This window comes from Protopterus annectens, chromosome 5.part0 (genome assembly GCF_019279795.1).
Source record: "Protopterus annectens isolate FY-2018-M chromosome 5.part0, PAN1.0, whole genome shotgun sequence".
NCBI lineage: Eukaryota > Metazoa > Chordata > Ceratodontiformes > Protopteridae > Protopterus > Protopterus annectens.
In genome coordinates, this window is record NC_056735.1 from 815403135 (window position 1) to 815419252 (window position 16118).

Genomic DNA, 16118 nt, shown 5'->3' on the forward strand with positions numbered 1-16118 from the left:
ATAGTTGGTTATTCCCCTTAAGAATTCAGGCATAGTTACAAAATGATTTGTGACATCATTTTGAAATGCAACAGTGGATATGAATGACATGCTACATAGTGGAACTGTTAACACAGTCATACAACTCAACCTATTATATGTCATTATATGTTGTGCATTATATGCCTATATGTTTATCACTGGAAATGTGTGAGAGATGGTGCTGACACCATATATGGATGCATTACAACTGTAGTGGATACAGTTCACGCAAAGCAGTTAATGACACAAATGCTGACATACCCAAAATGCTTCTGTGGAACATATAAATAACTCTTGTGAATAGCAACACAATTGTGCATACAGTGAATTCCCCAAGTTTGCAGGTTAATCTGAACATGTCATATGTTTGCCTATATAACAGAATTACAATATGTGGATGAACATGTCCCTATATATAATCAGTATGATGTAATATTGCTATATGTTAGATAACATTTCCAGATGCTAGATATACACATGCACACCTGTGCCAAACTGCAACTTTCACTGTGATGTTTGAATGAGAACTGTGTAGAATGTTGATATACTCTACTACAAAAACACACTCCTTAGTAAGGCGACACAACACATAGCATTATCCTATGTCAACAGTTTTAAGGAGGCATATTATTACAGCTATCTTAGAAGGAACATGTAACCAAATGGCAGCAGCAAACATCAAGACAGTATCTCAAATCACAGATTGGAATGCACTGTCATAGGTCTACAGTACATTCACACCTCAACATAGCACATGTGGATGATGACAACATTGATAAGTGTGATCTTCAGAGGGCTATAAGGCATTACTAAGCTAACGATCAAGAGCACATGGAATCCTAGCCACTATTAAACCATTTAAAACAAAATTGCTGCATCTGAGTGATAGAAGATAGCAGGTGTATGTGTGTATGTGTTTGATATTATTAAAGAATGCCTCTGTCTGTATGTGACATGTGCACCACCCCAAGACAGAATTAGTAATCACTCATCCAGTGGTTTTCAAATGGCTTGCACAGTGTAATGTAGGTTATCTGCTTTATGATGTGTGTATGCATCTTTCAGATGATAAGATCCTCCATGATACACAGAAAGGATGTTATGTGGCCAGAGGGAACAGTGGACATTGGAGTCATGAGGCTATGTGAAATGGTTTCAAATGAAAAGAAATTCAAAGCATCATACAATGACCATAATATACCACTAAATGCCCACACGCACTAGTTGACTGAAGTGAGATTCAAACACAACACCTATGTAGGTATACAAGCTGGAGTCCACACAACATAAGACTAGCACCGCTACAGATGTTAGACTTTAACAGTCTTACAGTGACCTTTATAGAGGATGACATCATCAGTGTAGGCTCAGAAGAAGAGGGGAGGATTGTGTGACACAGATATGGATTTATATCCTGGTGTAAAATTGCTTCCAGACTGATAGCTGAAAGAACACACAGTCATTCCAGTTTCCTGTTGTGAGATTAGAACCCCACCTATCTAATTACACAAGTAAGAGAATACAACACTTAATACTAGAGCCAACACATAGGTTCACGTGTAATCCTTTCAGTGTGCACTTTACAGAAGATAATATCATCAGTGTATGCTGACAAAATGTAAGGAGGATTGTGTGACATAGATGTGAACATACATCCTAGTGTAAAATTGTCTCCAGATTGATAGTTGAGTGAACACACACACACACACACACACACACACACACACACACACACACACACACACACACACACACACACACACACACACACACACACTCAAGTTCACTACTGTAAGATTGAATTCCTATCTAGCTAGCTACACAGTATTAGACAAGTACTTAACATAATTGCCATGGCATGAGTCTGACTTTAACTGTGTCAGAGTGCACTTTATAGGGGGAAACAGCATCACTGTATGCTGCAAAGATGTTGGGAGTATTATGTGAAATAGATATGCCACAGGATTCAATAAGGCTTTTGTTTCTGTGCAGGAATAATGCAGCAGCTCCTGCACAGAATATGGCTGCAAAGCAATCCATTAAACAAGACTGGGGGCATGCACGAGTCTGCCAGAACTACTCTGGCATGGACACCACTGAATAATGCTAAATACCTCATTTGCTGGTGAAAACCATGCAAAGGAAGTGAATTAGTGATTCAGTAAACCGACAGGCATCTGTGCCAGAACAGTGTGAGGTGCAGAAATGTACTTGGTTACTGAGTACATTTCTGCAAAAATCAAATTGAAGGCTTGACAGCTCAAAGTAAATCATGAATTATAATCATTAGGCATGCCAATGGGCACAAATATGGCCATTGACATGGAAAAGTGTTGCAAAAGTATGAAAATCAAAGTTTTTTTTGGCCAATTTCAGTAGTTTAAGTATAACGCAGTGGTGCGCAAACAGGATTGTGCCAAAAATAAAAAAATAAAAATTTAAGTGAAATCTTCATTTTGCCATTATAGTGTATGGCATGCAGAATCAAAACAACAACAGGTAACACTGGTTGCTAAGGAGGAATGCTCTGGTGTAGTGGTGTAACCAAGGACTAAGGCAGTGGGTTATGCAAATGAGCAAATTTTACTGAATCACTAAATGGGAGACAATTCCCTGGTTGCACCTAACCATGTAGGAACTATAAGGCAGTGGTGTACGCAGGAAAAGCAGCTGATATGAAAGGGGTATGTCATGCTTGATGTAAGCACATTGGAGCTCCACAGCTCCCATTTGAGCTTAGCTAAGCACAGCTAAGCAAGGGAGTGTGTCTAAGACTGTATTGACTTTTTCCATGAAATAAAGAGTGTCTTAGCATCCAGGGGAGGATCATTTCTGCTTCAAAGTGTTTACTTTAGCTAATTGGGTCTAAGTGGTGTGCAAAGGGTCTAAAATAAAAACAAAAACAAAAATCCTGGAAATAACAGAACTGTTTACATTTGGGCACTGGGTTTGCGTGGCATGCCTCAGAGCTTAAAAGGGGTGGAAATGGGAAGGAAAAAAAAGGAAATAGCAGAATAAAAGCAATCAAGTACAAATAATATACCAGGCAGATGGAATGTATTATAGCCAGCCAATCATACAGGAAGCATCTGCAGCACAGCAGTATAAACTGTGTAAACACCTTTCAGTCTGTTTTTTTTTCCCACAAACTCTGCACCATTGGTGTACACAATTGGTGTAATCTTAACCAACAAAATGTTAGGGGCTGCTGTCGCTTTGATACCTCAGTATGTGCTAGAGGCTGAGGGCACTGAGGAGGATAATTCTTAAAACTGACCCAGACTGAGGAGGAGGAGGAGAAGAGTGTTCAGACCCAAGGTATCCTACCAGGGGATACATGATATGGAGATAGTAGAGCGCTACAAGGTGGACATACTTCAGCAACTCACCGAGCTGTGGCAGGCTCACCTCAGACCCAGAGCCAACAAAGAGGAACAAATCCCAGTGGATACAAAGGTATGTGTAACCTTAAGAATACTGGCTACATGTACTGTCCAAAGACCTACTGGGAACATCATGGAGGTCTCAGAGGCATCTGTATCCAGGGTAGTCCACCAGTTACTGGATGCCATACTACCACATGCTGGTGAGCACATTTACTTCCCCGGTACCTGTGAGGAGAGGACCAGCAATATGCGCCTCTTTCACCATGTAGCAGACTACCTGGAGATACTCGGTGCCATAGACTGCATTCACATCCAAATCAAAGCACCACCCATTAAACAGGGTAGGGTCTACTTAAACCACAAGGGCTTTCATTCCATCAACTGCCAGGTCATGTGCAATGCCCAGGGCATTATCATTAATGTGTATGCTGGCAGTCCTGGAAGATATCACAACACCCACATCTGGCATTCCTCACAGCTTTACCAGTGATTTGCCAGGACGGACATCCTGTATGGCCATCTGTTGGTGGATGCTGGCTATGCACTGGAGCTGTGGATGATGACTCCCATCAGAAATGCACACACACCCACTCAAGAATGCCATAATGAGGCACACACACAAACCAGGATCATTATAGAGCATGTGTTTGGGATGCTCAAGTCATGGTTCTGCTGCCTGGACATATCTGATTGAGCCCTGCAGTATTCTCCAGCCACATGTGCACACATGTTCATAGTATGTGCCATGCTACACAATATGATCTTGTAGAAACAGTTGCAGCAGGAACAGCATGGGGGAGGGTCACACAGCCCCCCACCATTGCCAAGGTCTCCACAGGTACAAAGGGACTTGGAGGAGGAGCCCTCTGAGCCAGCTCCTGTAGGCAGATGTAGGCATGCCCAAATGGCCTGGCCTTGGCAAAGAGGCAAAACCTAGCACACAGACACTGTAGGGACCCAGGGACTGACTCCTCTCTGACTTTTATACATAGTAAAATGAATGCCACACACATCACACTACCTGTACCTTACCATGTACTGCATGCATACAACATAGGCAGCTCTCAAACACCGTCATCACAACTGCCAAAGGCACAAGCTAAGTCAGTCATCTTAACAATAAATGAATGCATTATTATGTTCTGGTAGCATATCTATGGTATTGCTGCATGCATGCAAGGGAATGGGGTGGCCTAATGGGATAGCAGCAGACAACTGACAGCTATGTGGGTCACCAGGAAATGTTTGTCCAGTACTGACCTCCACACACTTTGCAGTAGTACCCATGGTGACAAATCTCACTGCAGTATTTGTGAGGGCCAACTAACTGAGGGGTCATAGGTCACAGGCATGGGTGGCAGTGTGGGGGGGTCCAATACTCGCCCCTCAGCCTCACCCAGCAAGTCAGCCACAGAAATCCATAAAGAAATGCCTGGCAAAGGCCCACAAATGGAGGCAATGATGAAATACCCCCTACAGACTTATACAGTGATAGCACTGCAGGTCTTGCAGCTGCAGTAAGGATCTGAAAGGTAAGAAGTCTGAAACTCAAATGCATTCCAGTACAATCTGATCTGTGGTCTTTAGTGATATGGCTCTAGTCTCCAAGACAGGGGCACAATAGTATGCTAAATTGAACCAAAATGTAAAGCAAATATCAGCACAGTCTGTGTAAATGTGTACAGTTGATAGGTGTGTCCCAGCACACTCATATTCCCATAGAAATGCAGTAACATGTATGTCTGTATGGAAATAGCAGCAGAGCACACATTGCCAGGTCTGTCCCAATCAACATGATAACTTGTTGCATATCCACAATATGCAGGGGTCAATGAGCTATGTATATGTGTGGTTAATACTGTCAAGATGTGGCCAGTACTTACTCCTGGCTCTTGTGTTGCAGTGGCATAGGTACAGTGCTGTCTTTGACAGGGCCATGTTCCAAGAACTACAGTGCCAAGTATTCTGCATGTCAGTTACACCTATGGTAGGAGTTGTATACACTGTCCAGATGTCAATATCTGTTAATGCAGGAAAGCTGTACAGGTCATGGACAGGGGGCCACACATATGGATAGTACACAGCTTGAAGTAACCTGCACAGTGCCTACCATACCTCTCAGCTGTACAGACCCATTGCAGAATGTCCAGAGGTTTGCATCATAAGTGTTGTCTGTATAACATGAAATAGTAGTTGTCTGACAATTCACTGGCAAATCACGCAAGACTAAGGTCAGAAAATAATGACAGATTGTAGTGTCAGACTTCATACCCTATAGAAACATGCATGCTAATGCAAAACCTGTTATTGAATCACCTTTATAGGTTTGTAAGGCCAGTACTTAAAAAATGGTCCATGTATTTAGACCTCTGTCCCCCAGTCACTTATGGCTTTGTTCATATGTCTGTCTCTCAGAAGTTGAGAGGTATGGTGCCTAGTAGGACAGCAGGTACCTGAAGGTTAGTGTACTGCCAGTGTATAAAAGGCTGCCACCTTTCTGTGTCAGCACTGACAACATGTCACTGGTCAACAGTCATACTGCTGGAATGACACAGGTTGTCACAGAAGGAGCACAAATATGCCTTGTATATCTGTTCTGCTTGTCCTAACATTGCATTTGCCTGCCAACTATTTGCAGAACAAGAAAGGGTCATGTCAAAACAGCAATGGCAGATAGTGGGGAAGCATATGTCAAACCCATATGAGCAAGCAAACAATTAACAAAACAGTCTCCCAACTGTCTATGTTTGGCAGAACAGTATTAATACCCTGCTCCCATGTGTGGGCCTTTGTCTGACTGTAATATTTGAGGCTGTGCAGATGTCAGTCTGTGATAGTATGACAGGTAGGCCCACATGTAGATTCATAATAACATATAGCAACACAAACCATCTAAGGACCACAGCAAATTGAGTGGTGCAATGATGGACAACCTGCTAAACAGGTACACTCAGAAGTGTGAAGTTCACTACCCTGTGTGCAATGTAATGGCATGTACCCCACCCACATCAGAATTGCAAATACATAGCAGCAGCCACTGTGGACAAAGACTGTGACTGGACTACAGAAGGACATAGAGACACACATAAGGGGAAGGGGAACCACTGGCCAGACAAATGGAGAATGTGCACACCAGAACAGATTGTGCAGTAACATAGGTGCCATGTAGTGTAAGGAGTCAGTAAACATCACCTGCAAATACACAACACACACCCATCTAAGTAGAGGTCTGCAACAAAAAAAAAACCCAAACAATAGATAACTCAGAGGCCAAATCACATGAGAATCCCACAAACCTACACACCACAAATAATGTTGACTCCACACACCAGGGTCTAGCAAATACTAATGCCTTACCCCAATCCCAAACACCTACCCTACACAGATAGGCTAACAGCACTGTCCCTCTACTCAGTTCCATGCAAACACTGCTGAGGTGACCCCTGCCTGGCATACAAAGCAATCCAGATCCTGCCTTGATGGGATTGTTCCAAATCTGGAACTCAAGGCCCACTCCATCAACCTGTAGGTGCAGCATCAACCTGTGTTGTGATATCAGTACAGCTTGTTGGTGTGACAGATACGTGTACCAGACATTACCCCATCTGTGGAATACACTCCTTGTCAACAGCAAGCCAGGTGCCTCAGTACCCCTAGTGATGTCCTCCATATATAACTGCATGGGAAACACAAAATACAGTCCTGTGTCCCTGCTGGACAGGGACTCTGTGTGCTGACATTTATTTATTTATTTATTGATTTATTTATGTATTTATTTATTTACTTCCAGTTTGATGACTGGGGAGGTCCACTGGGCTAAAAGAGCCCGTTTTTAGTTACATGTTGTAACATAGGCTACACTCTCATCTGCGTGGGTTATATGGGCTTCAGGGCCAATACCCTACTAATGTCATAGCAACCTATTAACCTATACTCAACTGTCTGTCTGTCAGTGGTTCACCACATCACTCTGTACTGCTATGCCACTGACATACCTGGAAGTCACAGTGCTATTTGGAATATACTACAAATATAATGGACATTTCTACACAGTAAAATCAACTTTGTACCCACAACTATACCTCTCAAGCTCTGACAGCAAGACATCTGGACAAGGTCATAAATAAAAGTGGGACAAAGGCACAATGAAAGGCACATGTTGTAAATATTGCCCTTACATACTGAGAAAGTTGGTAGGATAAGGGGTTTTGCATTAGCAGAAATTGTCTGACGTTTATGAAGTATGAACAATAATGTCTGTCATTATTTTGTAACATCAGTCTTCAATTATATGCAATTAACTTGCCATAAAAATGCACGTTTATGGTGACTGGATGAAACTTCTAGACAAACACCTGGACATTCTGCCAAAATATGTACAATTGAGAGGTATGGCCACACTAGGATATGACATTTCAGTTAAAAAGAATACCACACAAGTAGGAGATCCCCTGTCAGTATATTACCAAGTTGCTGGACTATTTACACAGCTTCATCAGTCAACTGGCTGTAGCCACACCTCTCAACTGGCCTATCTGGGCAGGAATGTATATAATCGGGCTCATAATATTGGTCTGTGCATCATACATCTTGTATCCCTCAGTCTGAGGATGTCTGTCACTAGGTAATGACACAATACATTGCAGCGTCACACTTCAGATATATCAGAAAATGTCTGCTAAAACAAATTTAGTACACCTAGGAAAGTCCTGCTTACTTTTGAGAGGTATTGCTGTAGCACACACACAACCCCAGACCGGAGTACACCTATCTCTGGAATGGAGTCCCACTCTCACTATAAAAGGTCACACTGGGCATGGTCCTACACTTAGAGAATCACAGGCCATGTTGGAACCCACATCTGAATATATAACTGTATTGTTCATACAGACAGCTATGTACACCTTAACTGTCTCTACACACCCATCAGACAGGATTCCCCTCAGCTAATTGTAGGTGGCCCAAATGCGATATATCTGTATCTACTGTGGGTGATACACAGACATATATATAGGCAACAGATAACAATATGTCAAGCATACAGAAACACAGATGTGTGGAAAAGAGAGAGGCAGACAGTGATAGAGAGAGAGAGAGAGAGAGAGAGACAGAGACACACACACAGGGGGATACACACAGAGTGAGTCACACACATGGAAACACTGAATGGCATAGATTGATGTCCTGCTGCAGACAGTGGCATACCAGTTATAACCAGTCACACGTGCCAGCATGAAATGAAGTTGAGCTCCATTGTGTAATAGTACTGAGGTGGGAGTTATATTATTACATCACCTGCTTGCGTGTGTGTGTGTGTGTGTGTGTGTGTGTGTGTGTGTGTGTGTGTGTGTGTGTGTCTGTCTGTAGGTCTAACTATTTGGAGGCAGTTCACACTCAGTACACTTCCCATTGCTACTGCCATTCACATTACAAGTACAATTGGACACCTGTCAACCCTATAAGGCCTGCATATAACCACATAATGCTATAATACAAATAACTAGATATGTAGGGGTTCTAATCTCAGTCTTGGGAAAAGTAAGAGAGAGAGAGAGAGAGTGTGTGTGTGTGTGTGTGTGTGTGTGTGTGTGTGTGTGTGTGTGTGTGTGTGTGTTTGTAGGTGAAAAAGTTTTAGGCCATTCCCACACAGTACACTTCCCAGTGCCCTACTTTAACAGCCCAGCTGATGTCATTCCCCTTAGAAGTACCATTGCACAGCCTCAGCCTGATAAGCTTTGTGATGCATGCAATAACTATGTAACAATATAGTACAAATAACAAGATAGGCAGGGGGTTTATTCCCAGTTCTGGCAAGTGTGTGTGTGTGTGTGTGTGTGTGTGTGTGTGTGTGTGTGTGTGTGTGTGTGTGTGTGTGTGTGTGTGTGTGTGTGTGTGTGTGTAGAAGTATGTGTAAGTGTGTATGTTTATAGGCCGATGTACTTTGAAGACTTTTCCACCCACAACACTTCCCAGTGCTCTACTTTAGCAATCCTGCTGATGTCATTCTCCTTAGAAGTACCTTTGCACAGCCCCAACCCTATAAGCTCCATGGTGTATGCAATAAGCATGTAACAGTATAGTAAAAATAACTAGATAGACAGGGGTTCTATTCCCAATTCTGGTAAATGTATGCACGTTTGTAGAAGTGTGTGTAAGTGTTTATAAGATGATGGATTTTGAGGACATTCCCAAGCACAATACTCCCAGTATCCTACTTTAACAGTCCTGCTGATGTTCCCCTTTGCACAGCCCCAGCCTTATAAGCTCTGTAGTGTGTGCAATAACAATGTAACAGTATAGTACAAATAACTAGAGAGGCAGGGGTTCTATTCCACATTCTAGCAAGTGTGTGTGTGTGTGTGTGTGTGTGTGTGTGTGTGTGTGTGTGTGTGTGTGTGTGTGTGTGTGTGTGTGTGTGTGTGTGTGTGTGTGTGTGTGTGTGTGTGGACAAGTGTGTGTTAGTATGTATGTTTGCAGGCTGAAGTATTTTGAGGACTTTCCCACCCAGTACACATCCCAGTTCCCAACTTTAGCTCTGTAGTGCATGCGATAACTGCATAACACTATAGTACAAATAGCTAAATAGGCAGGGGTTCTAGTCTCAGATCTGGCAAGAGAGTGTATGTGTGTGTGTGTGTGTGTGTGTGTGTGTGTGTGTGTGTGTGTGTGTGTGTGTGTGTGTGTGTGTGTGTGTGTGTGTGTGTGTGTGTGTGTGTGTGTGTGTGTGTAAGTCTGTATGTTTGGAGGATGAAATAATTTGAGGGCTTTCCCACCCAGTGTCCAATTTTAGCAGTCCTGCTGATGTCATTCATCTTATAAGCACCTTTAGGCTCTTGTCAGCCCTGTAAGCTGTGTAGTGCATGTGATAACTGTGTAACACTATAGTACAAATAACTAGATAGGCAGTGGTCCAATTCTCATATCTGGCAAATGTGTAGGTGTGTGTATAAGTGTATGTACAAGAGTTTGTAAGTGTGTATGTTTGTACGCTGAAGTATTTTGAGGACTTTCCCACCCACAACACTTCCCAGTGCTATACTTTAGCAGTCCTCCTGATGTCATTGCCCTTAGAAGTACATTTGGACAGTAGTCAGCCCTCTAAGCTCTGTGACGCATGTGATAACTGTGTAAAACTGTAGTACACATAACTAGATAGGTAGGGGTTCTAAACTCAATATTGGCAACTGTGATACTGCGGGTGTGTGAGACTCACATATTCCCTGTGATTGTGTGTGTGTGTGTGTGTGTGTGTGTGTGTGTGTGTGTGTGTGTGTGTGTGTGTGTGTGTGTGTGTGTGTGTGTGGGTGAGAATCATATCCTCTGGGAGTGTGTATTATACCATTTTGAGGTGTGTACCACCCAGTACATTTTCCATTGCCCTACTTTACAAGGCCTGAATATGTCATTCACCTTAGATGTGCCTGTATACACATCATCCCTCTAAGCTATGTGGTGTGTGCAATAACTATGTAATACTATAGTGGAAATACTTAGATAGGTGTGGGTTCTAATCTCACTACTGACAACTATTGTAGGGTGTGTGAAAAATATCCCCTGTGGCTGTTGTGTATGTTGGTTATACCATTTTAAGGCCTGGGAACCCACTGCCCATGACATTACTTTAAAGACCCTGTTAATGGCATCTGCCTCACATGCACCATGTAACACTATACAGCCCATACCAGTCATCCATACAGATATACATGGAATATCCACATGTTTGCAACTTATATGTGGTCTGTGTCCCCTGACAATGAGCATTCCTTTGATACCATTGCCAGATATGTCACAGTTACCATACTGACACACATGCCAGCATCAGAAATTGTACCTGACTGACACATCATGCTGATACAAAGTCTGTCACTCTATTACTGGTGCAGGTTTGTAGGAGTAGTTGATGAGAACAATCACTATGTCTGGTGGGTTAGCCCACAATCCTTGAAGCATTCACAAGATTACCTGTTGTAAGAGGTTCTGTGTTATGTCCCAGGCATATAATCTATGTGGAGCATGTCATGTGTATGCATCTCTATAGTGCATGCAAGTGGATATGTTGGGTTACTAATATGTCTATTGGCAACTGTGTATGTGTTTTTGTATGCACAGCCCCTATGGCTGTCTTCACTGTGTGTATCTGATGGATATACCATTTTGTGTGCCTTTTCCACTTTGTCAACTCCCCCATTGCCAACCTAGTGTCAGCCCATACAGATGTCATCCATGGTACAAGCACAGTTGCACTGTTTCTAACACCAAGCCACTGTGTTTCAATGGTCATATCACTGTGTCTTGTACATTAATAGATGGGTACGTCATCTACTCTAAGTGTCACTTCCATGTGCATGTGCATGTGTGTCTTAATGCATGTCCCCATGCAGCAGTGTGAGAGTGTGTGTGTGTGTGTGTGTGTGTGTGTGTGTGTGTGTGTGTGTGTGTGTGTGTGTGTGTGTGTGTGTGTGTGTGTGTGTGTGTGTGTGTGTGTGTGTGCATGTGTGTGTGTATGTCAGATGACTCTAACATGTTAAGGGCCTCTGAACCCACCATTGGCAATCCTAACAGATCCCACAATTGTCACCCACTTCAATAGTAGTGGCAGACATTACCACACTACAGTACCACTGTGCTATCTGTGTTTTGTATCATTCATAAGACTGTGCAGGTAGAGGCTCTCAGCCCTTCATCAGCTACGCCATGTATAGCACTATGACTCTGTGTGCACTGCCAACACAAGAGGCTAGCCATGCATATCAGATAGCAGACACACATGCTGGTGATTGTCAGATTAGACTAACACAGGCTGACCTGTGTCTGGATTACATACCCCAAACCTGTCATACACAGTACCAGGAATACCCACATCAACAGCATGATAGTCACGTGGATCTGACAGAAATGGCAGTGGCAACAGTTGCTGATAGCTGAATCTGTTGCACTTAAAATAATGGCTAAGCTTGTGAGGGACCTAGTGCCAGTACTCAAGTAACCTCCTCTGTATGTGTGAACCTGCGGTCCTTCACAACACCCAGGTGACATGTCTGAATGCTAGGTGGCTATGTCATGGGTATGTACACATGTTCACACTGCTTGCCACAATTGCCCCTCACACACTGTTGCATGTAAACACACTTGATAAATATGTACATATACAGCTGTACCTTGGCTATAAAACGGTCATTGTTTTTCCACTCCACTGTACTCATCATTGCTACTGTCAGCAGGCCCACAGCCTGCAGACACACAGACACCTGCAACACAACTAGAATACAGTATGTGACACTACATTCAGTCAGTGGTACTAACAGCAATAGTGCATCATGGTTAACAAGGTACATACACCTTGGTGTGTACCCATATCTATGCCAGCAGACAGCACTTCTATACAGCATGACATTGCTACACTGTACTATAGTCACCTTTTGCATCAGATCAATATGAACATGTCCATGCATCGATGGTGTAGATAACAGGGTTGCAGCACAAGTATCATTACATGCACAGGGTGTGATGTTGGATTGCCAGAGGCCTAAGATGGGCCATATGGCGGACATTTTGTGTGTGTGTGTGTGTGTGTGTGTGTGTGTGTGTGTGTGTGTGTGTGTGTGTGTGTGTGTGTGTGTGTGTGTGTGTGTGTGTGTGTGTGTGTGTGTGTGAGAGTCTGGAGGGATGATGTTCAACTGGACCATGCAGAAGAGCTGTGCATGTCTGGCGGTGACTGGCCTGTGATAGGGATGTGTGAGTGTTTGCACACTATCAAGTGATGTGGATGCCTGACACAGAGCTATGTTGGACAGCCATCAACCTTAAATGGCAGAATGTATGGTACACTGTCTCCCAGCAGGAATGTGGTAACTAGTTCTGCCAGGAGTTTCACTGGCACTGCCAGGCCCAAGCACAGATGCAGTACTACTCCCTGATGGCAACTGCTGTCTGCTGGATCTGTGTCCCTGTTGGGACTGGCCAGGACAATGTGCCTATGGGCTTATCCGGTGTTGTGTGGACAGCACCCTCCATTTGGCCACTATGGGACTGTGAATGTGCATGGCCATATGGGCTCACAGCTGATCATGTTGCTGAACTATGTTCACTTAGCTGATGCCCTACTCCCACCACATACTCAAGCACAGATATTGCATGGTCAAGCAGTGATAATGTCTCACCCTACTGTCTATCCATGATATCAACAAGATGATGTATGGCATCACAAATGCCATGGTGATCAACATGCATGGCAGGAAGCCCTGCATTTATGACCCTGAACATCTGTCTGGTGTTGCAGTCAGTACACACCTTTGCCTCCATAATGGACTGTAACATGCATCTGGTGATACCTGCTTTGGTACTTGCAACAGAGCTGTGATGGGCAGCAGTCATCTGTTGTGCACCCCTGTCCATCTGCCTGTGTCTGACCTCCTCTGCTGTCTGCCTATGGCTGGTGTCTACACTGACACTCACCATACTCAACACACTAATCTGTTCCATGCCAGCACCATTAACCTTTCTATTATTCGTGGCTGCTGGGAACTGGGTATGTATGGGCATATTGACTGTGTGTGGGGACATGGTGCCTGAAAGTAGGATACTAAACAATGTCATAGATTCAGGCACTAACAAACCCTCCTTTGCCTCACTATGACCACCATCATCATGGGAGCCCACTAAGACATTGACATCAGGTTGTGAGGGGGGAGGGACACCAACCCATGTATTCACCTGCGAGGGGAAGACAATATATGTGAATTAATGCCCTGCAGCATTATGTTTGCTGATACACACACACACACACACACACACACACACACACACACACACACACACACACACACACACACACACACTCTTGGTATAGTCTGGCACAGCTGTGACACCTTTGGGCCCTCCAAGGCTGACCTTACTGTAGTTCTACCTGTTGCAATCCATCTCTTTCATTGCTACTGTAAGGCCAACAACAAAGGGTGACAAATCCTACTGTGTGATAGGCCTAGTAGCAGAATGATAATTGTGGCCAAGACCAAGGCTATTGGAGTGAGCTATGCAGTATCACCAAGTGCATATACACATACTGTAAGAGGTGACTTATAGTATACGGACCACACATAATGAAAAGGTGTAAGGATATGTGATGATAATTGATGAAGAGACAAAACTATACACTATCACTGCAGTACCTACACAGTACAAACACTGGAAACATGAGTCACAAAGCATCATAGAAAATTATGAAGTTTATATCACATGGGATCACCCAATACCGACAGTTCAAATGATAGATAATAGAAAACTGGATATACTAGTCCAAGAAAACAAGACAAAAATAGCATTAATCATTAAAATCGCCACACCTAGTAATTACGGTGTCTTGCATACAAACACAAAGTCATAAAATACCTTGATCTGCAGGCCAAAATGAGAACCATATGGAAGAAATATACCCAGACAGTTCCAATAGTAGTAGGAGAAACTGGTCTTATAAAAAAGAATTTACAATCATATTCAGATATGTTACCAATTCATGTAACATCATAGAATTGCAGAAGGAGTCATTACTGGGCACATTGTGGGTGCTATGAAGAGCACTTTTGGCTAACATCAAAGAGTGAAACAATACTAATTTCATGAACTTTAATCGTACTTTGACTTAGGAATGGGGTCCGTTCCAATCATGGTATTAGAAACCCAAAAGACTTAGAGAAATTAAATCTACAGACTCACATCGATTAATTTCAGACAGCATTGCAGGACAGTCTCCAATACGTGCAGGAAACATGTAAAAGTACTGGGTGCATAACCTCATAAAATGATACCAGGCTATTGGCCCTGATGCCCTCATAAGCCTGGCCAAGACTTTCGCACATGTCCCTTCCATGCCAGCACCTGTTTCCTCTGTCCAGCTGGAACACCCATGGGATCCCAGGAGTGTCCCATCCATTTTCCATGCAATTGTCCAGCTTCTTCTTCAAGAGGGCTTTACACGTACTCTGCTAGACATGGTGACGGAGTATATTTTACAGACAGTGTAATGTGTGGTACACTACACTATCCGCCAATTCCTATACATGTCATAGACCAGGTGAGGGCCTTGCATGCATGATGCATGCGTGTAGTTTGTCTTACAGATATACAGAAATGTCATCAGTGCTGGTTTGGAAATGGCCTTGCATGCCAGACACAGGTCACCTATGATCAGTCTGTATGAGACCAAGTACAGGGACAGGGCTTTCAGCCTATCTGTATTGGATAGGTGTTACATACCTTGGATTTGCCTGGTCAGGAACCTCTGTGGTCTCTGCAACTGCTGCATTTGCTTGGCAAGGTACATGCCAAAGGAGCCATTGTACTTGGTAATGTGTCTGATAAGGGTGGAGTACAGGGATGTTGTAGCCTCCTAGTTCCTGGATGACATACCCATATTTGTGAGGTGGGCCATGTAGACAGCCTTCCATACAATGGTGTCCACATAGTCAGAAACCGTCAGGTTGCTACCATCCTTGGTGCACAAGTAGCCTCACACCTGATTGCATGCTCAGTACATGATTACTGTCATAATAGTGTGGATGACATCTGCCACTGCAGGGAGAATGATGCCTCTCCTGGCATTCAGTTTGCGGAAATGCTTCTTGCACTAGTCATTAATTGGGTGAGGGGCTCTTGGGGGATGCTCACATCAGTAGGAGAATGTAAGACAGTGGCCATCTTGCAAGCATCTGTACA